General features: G+C 43.4%; 1 protein-coding gene across 1 annotated transcript in view; it reads right to left on the bottom strand.

Annotated features, from left to right (window-relative positions):
* ANLN (anillin actin binding protein) overlaps positions 1–11,074 on the bottom strand; it is a 40,609-nt gene that overhangs the window by 28,433 nt on the left and 1,102 nt on the right. The gene's annotated exons all lie outside the window — the stretch shown is intronic.

The raw sequence follows: 11,074 nt of genomic DNA, 5'->3' as shown, positions 1-11,074 counted from the left end.
TCCGGCGGCCAGCCTGCCCTGCTGCCCCTCCCTCGCACGGGCTGCCCGTCCCGTGAGGGAGAGGGCGGGGAGGGGGCCGGGCGCCGGGGTCCGGTCTGGGTGGCGGCGCTCCTCCGGCGGGCTCTCCCCTCCCCGGTTCTGGGAGCAGGCCTGGCCTCGGGTGCCGTACCCCCGGGCTCGGGGCCTGACCCTGCCCAGCGTTGCGGCGTGTTGCATGCGGGGAGCGCTTCAAGCCATGGCGGCCCCGTCACCTTCCCTTCCCCCCGCCAGCCCAGCCGGGCCCCAAGTGGTGGGGTTTTTTTTTAAAGAGAGCGGGGGCTTTTGCCTCCCTTACAGGCAAGCGGAGCGAAACCGCCTGGTGGACTCCACGTCCCGCTGCAGCTGCCCGGTGGGAGCGTCCCCCCTCAGCTCGTTTTTTTTGTCCCTACTCTTTTTTTTTTTTTTTTTTTTTTTTTTTTTTTTCCTCCCCCAGGAGGCTACTATAGGCCTGACTGCCCAAGTGACTAAACCCCATCAAATTTCCAGTCTATCCATCAATATTGACATCCCTTCGTGGCTTTCTGCTCGTATCTAAATAGTTTTCATCACCTTCCATGAATGCCTTTCTTCCCTAGTGCTGTGCTTCTTGCCTTTTGGATTATTTATAGGCAGCAGTCTTCTCCCAACCTTTGCTTTGCCTTGCTAAAGAAACGACACTCTCCTAATCGTTCCTTGCTAGAAAATCTTTCTGGTGCCTTATTCACAAACAGCATGGCATCAGAGTGCAGCAGAATGTAAAAAATACAGTATCAAATAATCCTTCTCTGAAGAAATATTCAAGATTGGACACCCTGGCCAACAAATGTCCCTGCACTGTTCTCAGATAAATGTGGGTTGGAGCAGCCCGAGGTCCAGTGTCAGAACTTGCTTGCACACCAGGCTGAAAATGGGGACTTAGCAGATGGGACTCATCGCTCATTCATAATCTATGAACCAGCTTGTGCAGTGATAAGAAAGGTCAAGCTTTATTTCCTTCAAGAGAAACGAGGTATAGAAATACTCCTTTAACTGAGCAGTAGAGAATCAGTACAGGCAGATACCAGAGACAAAACAGCCAATATGGAGCTAAAAGTAATCGGTAGAAAATAAAAAGAGAGAACTACCATTAAGTCTTTTCTTCCTCCTGCCATCCCAAAGGAAGAAAAGTCATGCACAATTTTAGCCCTTTAAATATAGCAGAATTATTGCAAATTAAACATGCTTTCTGTTTTACGTGTGGATCTGTGAGATTTATACAGTGTGGCTCCAGCTATCATTGGTGCGTTTCCAAATGTGGCTCCATCCATTGCTGTCATCTTTCAAATGATACAGTAATACTGCATGATGCTCAGCCTGGGGGCCAGCCAGGATGCTGTTAGCTGGACTGTTAATGTACATAATAACCTCATCTGCTATTTAATATTAAAACAGAGGGAAATAATTATGCTTTATTCTGTAAAATAGATTTCTCATAAGAAATCTTTCTGTAAAGTGTATCCTGAAAAATGAAACTGAGATCCCTAGGAGTGTATAACTGCTGAAAATGTCAATGCAATGTGCATGTGACAAATGTCCTTTCCTTTTGGTCTCTACAGAGCCAATAATTTCTTCATCATTTTTATCCAGACTCAATGGGGCCCTGCTAGAAATAAATAGAATACTTAGTTTCTCATCTTCTCAAGGGGTTAGGTCTGTCTTCCAGAAGAGCAATGGTCAGTAAATACATCTTATCCTTTTATTGCTCCGAAGGGCCAAAGAAAGTCAGTCTTTTTCAGGAATGGTGCTATAAAATGGCTACGAGATCCGTTGTCTGCATAATGGCAGGGGGTATGGCCCGTAGCCATGGAATTTCCAGTCAGGAGCATTTTTTCCTTGATAAATTAATAAAGCTATTTGCAACTTCTGGAAAAAATCAACTGATGTTTCACAGTCTTAAGGCATAAAAGAAAAGAGAGGGAAAGAAAGGAATGCCACATTGAAACCACAGAACAATGAGCTGGCTCTGCCCGCTGAACAGCACTATATTTTATGCCAGCCTTTTGCATTCAAAAATTATGAATCATACCCCTTCACTGTCTCCTCACCCCACGTGAAATGGTTTAAGATTTCTTCTTGCCGGGGTAAGCTAATGAAAAGTAATCCCTTCTGTAACAATAAATAACACAATACAGAGCACTTGGGGAACGGGTTTTGCTGGCTTGCAGTTTTCATGGGAATTGAGAGCGTGGGCACGGAAGCCAGTCATTTGTCTTTTAACATGGCAAGGAAGATATTTTTACTTTGCCAAGTTTTCCTTCAAAAATTTTTAAAGCATCTTGACTGTTTTCAGGAGTGTATTTTCATTCTTGGAAGGTTACAGAAGTCTGCATTAGCACTTTAATAAGAATGGAGCACTTTTAAACTAATAAGCAGAGCACTAGCCAAAGTTTTCGTAACGCTGGCTTCCTTACTATACTGATAAAATCGTAAATGCAAAATATTGAAAGCGAAAATGGTGATCCCAGTGTAGCCCCATTTGGTAATTCTCAGAGAATAGTTCCTAAAACTTTCTTTCTGCTGAGAAACTGAGTTCGCGATTCTGATTCCAAAGATGAGCGAGACGCTTCCTCTGAGTCACAGAAGAAGCTCAGTAATCCTGCCATTGAGAAAAAAAATACTATTTTCCAACTTATAATTTCCTCTTATTCACAGCTAAATAATTCAAAGTGGAAGTTGATGCTCACCTATCTTGCCCTTGCAAGCAGATTCAACGTATTGCATGGTAATACAGTGCATTATGATACAGTACATTGCAATATTCCTTGTAGTTTAGATTTACCTTCAAAAGGCACCAGAAAATTCACTCTTCCACTGATCAGCTGGAGAGCTGTCATGATTCTGATACGCATTTCACAGTGGTAGGATGATTGCATAGGATGCCATGGAGAGGAGAAGCAAATGTGTTGTCTAGTAGCCAGCGTCATGCATCATTATTTCTGGACTCTAGTCCCATCAGAATAAATTCTTCCCAGTGACTTCAGACGAAGGGTTTAACCTTGAGGAAGAGGCAAGGAGACAGCCCTTGCAGAGCTTCTTGAGGACTGTGCCACCAGCACGGACATCCTTTCCTGTAGCGCACCACCTTTTTGCCTCCAGTGGATCCAGGAGGACTTATGGTGCAGGGCTGACTCTCCGTGTTGTGGTGCCTAAAATGAAGCCAGGCCATAAGAAATTCCCCTCTTCGCAAGCCCCACAGCAGGGTCCCTCTTGTAAGAGAATCCTGCACTATGGAAGAGCAGTAAGTATGCAATACCCATCCTTTTCTCAGTGATTCTGAACTGCAGACCAAATTGTGCCCTTGGATCCTCTTGAATATCCTAGCATGCCAGAGACTTGGCCTGGGAAAAGGCAATTTCACCCCCAAACAATGAATAGAAGGGTTGGTCCATAGTATGGCAAAGCATAGCAGTTTGGATTAATCTGTGTTTTCTACAGCAAACATTACATAATCAGAAACATTTGGATGGGCAGCATTTAGGATCTGTTGTCTGTGCCAAGAGAAAGGTGATTATGCTGCTTTTGTCAGCTCCCGTGACAATCACAGAGGCAACTTAGGCTGACATTATCCAGTAAAGGAATATATTTATGTCAGGAGTAAGATAAGTTGTGTGAGTAAGTAACTCAGTGCGTGACATGGATTTAAATTCCCAATGCTCAGAGCACAAGTCTCTTTTCTAGCAGCCTGAGCAGGAAATTGATAACCAGCTCGACCAGACTAAAAGAATGTGAGACCCCATAGCCTTTACAGCCTAACTTTCGGCTGGGACTGTGCTTTATCTTACCAAAAGGTTTCCTTTATTGGAGGGAATCCTTTAAACTGGACATTTGCTGGGGGAAAATATGCTACATTTTCAGTATCTGCAGAATGAATTTGAAACGGTGTGAACTTTATTTGTTCCCTTACTTGTCATTTGCAAAATATGGGAGGTTGTCAAGAAAACGCTGGCTTGCTGAAGACACCGTTTATATTAAAGGTTGGAAAAGCACACTGTCATTTATATTCTACGCTAAATTACCGCGTGATGACATGGATGGATTAGTGTTAACTGTTGTCAGAGCTGAAATGTACCATCTCATACGAGGGGCGACTGAGGGAAGATCACATAAATTGAAGCTGGAGGGAAAAGCAAAAACATTACAGAGAGAAAGAATAAAGAAAAAAAAGAGAAGGGTGGAGAATGGCAAATAACAAGGGAGAAAGCAGGAGGAAAAGACAGATGAGAAAATATATTAAAATGGAAAAATAGTGAAACAAGGAATGAGACAAAACTCATTTCATTAACAACAAGAGACAGTTGTCAAGTGGACTCTGTTTCAGAAAAAATGTCTGTGTGATTGAACTCTGCATTTTTACAAGGCTGTGGGAGTTAAGAAACATTTGCCTGTCATGCACTCTGAAAAGATTCATTGTGTTCACAGTTTTCTTAGTATAATATTGCATTTCTATCACTAAATCACAGAAAGTTTCTCAGGACCTTTCATTTAGGTCTCCTGGCTGATTTACACAAGAGAAGGGGAATTAGACTTCCTTCTTTTGTGTCTCAATTATGAAATACCAGCTTTTCTTTCTTTATCCATATGGTACAGCTGTGCCATTTGCTGACATAAAAATTGTGAAATGAAGCAAGGGCCTGAGAGTACTTAGGTGCCATTATATTCATTTAGACCATGATGTTAATTTACAGGACCTGAGACTTGCTTGCAACTCTGCAGCATAACACAAACAGATTACTCGCATAATCACATCAGCAATTTTTCAGCAGCCAAAATGCATCACATTTTATATTCTTGAAATAATTTTCTGAAAGGTGGAAAAATTAGGAGATTCTTGTTGAAAAAACATTTTTCACCAAAAAAAAAAAAAAGTGTTCTATCAGCTCTAGTTCCTTTTTTTTGAAGACTTGGTATGCTGTAAGCTCAACAGGTGAAAATTTTCTGACCTCATTCTTGGCATCTTATTCTCATATTTTAAATAAATAAATGAAACTATAGGACACACATAAAATAAATCATCAATGACGCATAAGGAAGGCCAAGAATGTTACCGACAAAATTACCTCAAAGTTTTTAAAAATAAAGTAGGTGCTTGAAGTTAAGCATAGGCTATATGTTTTGCTAAACAAGGAAAGACCTAAGGTTGTGAAATGGGTTTTACAAGTTATTTTTTTCTCTTTACTTTCCATGTCATTCCTCTGAAAAAAAATCCATACAGTAACGTGAAATCTTTTCTGCAATAGTATCATGTTTACACTAGAGGGTGCTACTTAGACAGGATTTTAGGCTGCTTAGTGTTTCCTTTGAAATCTGTTTTTCAGTATTTGGAAAAAACCTGCACCTCTGAAATAAGCAGCATCTGGTTTTAGATTTTAGTTTCTACTGAAACTTGAACAAATACAAATAAAATTTAACAGTGATGGTATTTAGCACACACATACCCATGAGGGTCACTGGTAATACAGTCATCTCAGCTTCAGTGGAGACTACATATGTAATTACACTGAGGCTGTGTTAAAGATGAGTAAATATCCCTAATATTTCAGTCTGCTTTTGCTTAAAAAACTATTATGACATGGAAAATAGATTAGCTAAAGGAATATGGAGAGAAGATCATGGCTCGTTGCTAACGAGAGGGACAGAAACGTCTGACGGAGTAATCCATAAAGTAGCAGTCTATAGTACAAATACAGTGTCGCTGGAGGGTTGCCTCACCTTGCAATAAAGCATGAAAGAAGGCAAAGGGAGTGGAAATGACCAAAAGGTTATTTTAAATAATTCTTCCCTTGTCCCTCCACTGGTGGTGAGGATTGTTAGAACCCTGGACATCTCTCTCTACATCTCCAGGGGTTTTGGCCGCCTGGAGTCAGAGCCCACATGGAGATGGTGGAGGTCTTGGGCTGTGAAGAGAACTGCTGCTCCCCGATAATGGTCTGCAAGTGGCTTCGTATGGGCAGCTAATCCAAAAATCTCTTTTGAACTCAGCAGATCTGTAAGAAGGCAAGATGGTGCATGCCCTGCACTGTCCCCCCACTCAGAGACTCTGGAGCTCCAACTCTGGGACTCTAGTAAGGCCATGACAAAGTGGTACCCAGGGAATCTCCAAAACCAGGCATGAGATGGAGGAGAATAACATCTGAAAAGAACTCTGTCTTGGCTTATGCTTCTCCCAAGCTTGAACACTATTTCCCTCAGCTTAATTTGTCACTGGTACCACTTGAAAGGGATTATTCACCGTGAAGTAAATGAAATAGCCCCAGCTGTTTTATAGTCCCATCTAACCCCATAAACTCTGCAGGAGCCTGCATGGTAAAGCTAGGTGGCAGTGCCAGGGATGTACTTGGAAACTGGAAAAAGAGAGAGGGCTTACACCTTGCGTTCTGCCCCTGGTTGAGTCTGGTGCTTCTCCTTGAAAATGGAACTTACCAGATGACCAGCCTCTCCAGGCCAGGCAAAGCCCCTTCTTCTCTACAGACCTCATCCTGAGAGGATCTGGGTGTCCCATGAAATGAAGTGCTTTGCTGAAGAAGTAGGTGGTCGCTCTCTCCCCGGCTGCTGGGTCTTTGCCCACTGAGGTCAGCTGCAAAGGGTCCCCTGCTCCCAGCGCTGCTGCTCCAGCTCTAGGAGAGCACTGGCCCCAGCAAGTGAGGCCTCTTTCTCCGAAGCACCATGTTGTCATACCTGTTACTGCACAAGCTGTGTCTTGTAAAAAGCTGCCAAGTCGGTGTTTTGTGTTTCTTGGATATCCCCTTTTCATTTTCTAAAATGGTTGTACAGCCTGCGCCAGCAAAAAACCAGGGGATCAGGTTGTTGGCGTGGAAGAGGAAGGGATAAGGAAGTGAATGGCAACAGGGAGAGGAATATTGTGCTTTTCTCAGGTTAGTTAAGAAACAAGTGAAGTCCCCACCTGATCAGCCAAAAAGGGCGATGCATTCCTATGAAAGCATTTGCTTTTCAACTGAAATTATCCCAGCACCACAAAAGAATTGGCAGACTTCAAAAGGCCCAAAGACAATGTACAAACATTTAAAAAATTCTCATTATTTGGGGGCATATAGTCATTAGCCCTGTGCTGCCTGACCCGCTATTTGTGTTGCCCCAGCAAGGTGCCTGTGACTTGGTCTGTTTGCGGTCCTGCCTGCCAGTGCCAAAGGCAACACCCTGCCTTTCTCAGAGGGACCCCTGTAGTGACGAGGCATCGCTGCCGAGGCAGGCAGGCAGCTGGAGGAGGAAAGGTCGAGAGGGGTGAATTGGTCCGTCAGTCCGTACCATAAGCAGGTGCATGCTTTACTGTGACTAATGTATTTATATCACCCAGTTCTCTGGCATCGGAAAGCAGCCCCTTTTCTCTTAGTAGGTATGAGTGCATTTGTGAGCGTACAATAGTCATCTCTGATTTTTTTTTCCCCCTGTATGATAACAGACAACAGTGAGCTGCGTTTGTAGGTTCACGTCATGAAGATCTTACATTGCTTTCACTTCTCTGAACTTTACTGCAAGCTTTGCCTGCATTTTTTTTCCCCTTGCTGGGGTAGGTTTATGGTATTGAGCCTCCTTAGCATAAAGCGGGAACAAATTCAGTGGGTAAATCAATCTGAATACTGGAGCTGTATCAAGTTGTGCTCTGCAAGGCATCTTAAAATAGCAGTCCCATTGAATAGGACTATGAGTAAGCAGCTCCCACAAGCATGTGCTGCCTTTGGTGTATACTAGAAACGTAGGACCCAGCCGGAATCAGACAGCAATGTTAGACATTTCAGACTGGGTTTCTAGAAAGGATACGTCTAGAAGGACAGTCAGCTGGAGTCACTTGGTCAATGAAGTTGTTTGGTCAGAAGATGTTCAGCCAGCTAAGAGTCATTACATCAGGGAGGGGAGGCTAGCCTTGCCACTCTGATGGCTCTCAAGCTGTGCCAAATTATGCAGAGTTAGTTAAGGACTCTCATTCTCAGCCTTCCGAGTTCCTCAGGGATTCTTTCTTGTCAGCACAGAGAAGCGGAAGAAAGATGTTGGTGTGAATACGGGGGAGGAACGAAATAAAACCGACACTAGAACAAGCCTGTGTGTATATATATGTATATGCATATTTAAAATCCAAATGCACATCTACACACACATATATTTATGTATGCGTGTGTGTGTGTTTGAATTTCAGTGTTAGCTTGTGACAGATGTAGAGATCAATAAAAAGTATCACTGCTCTTCCAGACTGTGCATGTTGCAGATCTTATTGATGCTAATATTCCTATAAAGATACTCTTCTGCATGCAAGACATTGCAGTATTTTTGTCTGGGTGAATATGAAATTATCTCTGAAGGCGCGATGAGGTAAATCTGAATTTATCTCTGGAAGTAATGTTATGCTGAAGCTGAAATACAAGATGCATGTCAGCTTTAGTTCTGTCTCCTAACAATGGATACGTGATACCAAGATATGGATCTATTTGTATTGTTGGAACTGTATTACTTAAGCTGTATTCCACAGGGTGGCTCATCTAAACCCTGCCGTTTGTCCCCATGTCCCCTCGCCTCGCTACAATGTGATACATGCCAGCTGCACTGATAGCCTCCAGGATTTTTTTCATGACCGAGTAGCTCATCTTTTTCCCACTTGTCCATCCAGACAGACTTGCAAGCTAAGATGCCTTTGAGGTCAGAACTGCTAGAGGTACATTAAATATATATATATATAGCGTTCTTGTCATACTGACATACTTAGTAATGTTTTTCTTGACTGAGTTTTCCACATTATGCTTTTAATCAACAAAAGTGACAAAGCTTGCTCAGAGCCAAAGCAGAAGAGAAGGGCAGGTGGCCTTTCGCATCCCTCCTCTGTGCCTTCTGCTACTGCCTTTGGCATCCTCTTGCTAGAGCCAGGAGCTAGCGTGACCTAACACAACCTTGGAGCCATCATGCAAAGGAAAAAGGCAAGCAGGAAAAGAAAAAAAAAAAAAGAAAAAGCGGAGGCAGCAGATCCAGGGGTGGCTGAATGCCCAAGCGCTTGGTGAAAAAGGACTCACAGATGCCAAGGAGAAGTAGGCAGGAGATGAGAACCCTGGAGAGAAGGCAACCACCCGAGGGAGCAAGGAGAGGGGACAGATGTGTAAAACACACATCGAAAGCTGGAGTTACTGATTTAATTGCTGTGGCTTCCAAGCATATATAAAGTATCATCTCTGACAGGAGAATTTAGGGTCCACACAGCTAAACCATGGGGGAGTAACAGTAAAAAGGTACATTGACCTTGTGTTGTAGCAGCCATCTATCGTTTTGTCATCTGCTGTGCTGATTGTTCGCAGTGCTTGAACAGATTCACTGGGGTTTTGTTTGGGTTTTTTTCCTGTAATTGCCATGTATCACAAACAAAGTCTAACCCATTAGAGATAGCTTTGTCTCTTTAAATTTAAAAGCATTATTCAGTTCCTGCAGTTTGAGATTTGGAGACAAGCCCGTGGGTTCCAGATACTACACTGTTAGCAAAGTACTTTAGAGGGTATTTTAGGTTAAACTTAGACATGTTGACAGAGCGTGTATCTTCTCTGTTCCTCAAAGAATTCAAGTTAAAAGGGATATCAAATCTGTCAGCTAGGTAGAAGTGTGCTTCAGCACTAGCTCTTCATTAGCAGACTGAGAAAACTGACGCCACAGTATTTTCATAGCTCGTCTTAAGAGTGCCCGTCTTTGCCTGCGTGTGAGGCAGCAGTAAACAAAAATATGTGCTTTAGACTCTTCTTTTTTAATTAGTGCCTGTGAAGAGTGATATGAAAGCAGACAGAACTATCTGATCAGCATCCGCTCAGTGGTACGATTGCATACATGCAAGCGTCTATAAGAAAGATTCATGAAGCTCAGGAAAAAAAGACGTGTAGATGTGGTGCTTAGGGACATGGTTCAGTGGTGGACTTGGCAGTGCTAAGTTAATGGTTGGACTTGATGATCTTAAGGGTCTTTTCCAACCTAAATGATTCTGTGATTCTAAAACTTTTCCAGGTAGGACACAGAAAGAGGTTCCCAGGTAGGACAGAGAAAGTGGTCCTCAGAAGTATCAACGAGCTGTGATCTGTGGAATTCCCATACCTGCTGTGCGATGATACAGCCAGATCTTATACCTTATAGGATGATGTTATGGAGAGAATCTAGGTGTACAGTGCATTGCAGGTATGAATTTATTGATGGGAGAGAAGGTGGAAGATATTTAAGCTATTGAACCAAAGCAGTGCACGACTTCCCAGCTCTCCTTTCCCTGGCAGATCACTATATCCACACAATGTATCACTACATCCATATAATTAATGTATGTTGAGCACCATTGTGCCGTTAAGTCACTTTCAATTAAATTGCTTTCTCCGTTAAGTGTTGACAATTCAGAAAAGTAAATGCATTAACACACTAAAATGTATTCTTGCATAACCTGACTTCACTGTTGCCCTTAAGTCTGCGTGAAGAGTACAGAATCTTCCTACACCACGCCTACGTTAATTGGTTACACAACTGTAATTGCTCAGGTAGGGTAACTTGTCCCTGTTTGCTGTTCAACAGGCATTTTAAAACACGCAGACTACATTTCAAGGAGCGAAGGGTTTCACAAGCAAAGCAACAGATTGCGAAACAAGCAACAGAAGGGTGCAATATAAAGTGTGCCTTCTGCTTCCAGTTCTATTTATTACTTACCAATGCATGATAACCTTGATTACTAAGATCGGTTGTTACCCCAAACTGTTGCTCTGAGGCAATGCCTCCCTTCCCTTTAGCAAGAGACAGCAGGGGCCCGTCGTGCTCTCCTAGGGCGGCACGGACCCTACTGAGCACCCTTGTCCCACGCAGCCCTTCCTCTGCCTGCCCAGCAGATAATCATCAACCATACCAATTATCATCAACTACAGCAGCGACGACACTTGGCAATTATCAACGTACGGCAGTGCAGTCGCTGGGTTCAGCGCAGCTTACGCCTGCTAGGCTCCTGCAAAGGACGGCGCCGGCACCCCCTCGGTGGGGCTGGACCCCCCTCGGCGGCGCCGGCACC

This window comes from Egretta garzetta, unplaced genomic scaffold (assembly GCF_000687185.1).
Source record: "Egretta garzetta isolate BGI_Z169 unplaced genomic scaffold, ASM68718v1 scaffold514, whole genome shotgun sequence".
Taxonomy (NCBI): Eukaryota; Metazoa; Chordata; class Aves; order Pelecaniformes; family Ardeidae; genus Egretta; species Egretta garzetta.
The sequence above is the reverse complement of the archived record's forward strand: the minus strand, read 5'-3'. Positions and strand labels throughout refer to the sequence as shown.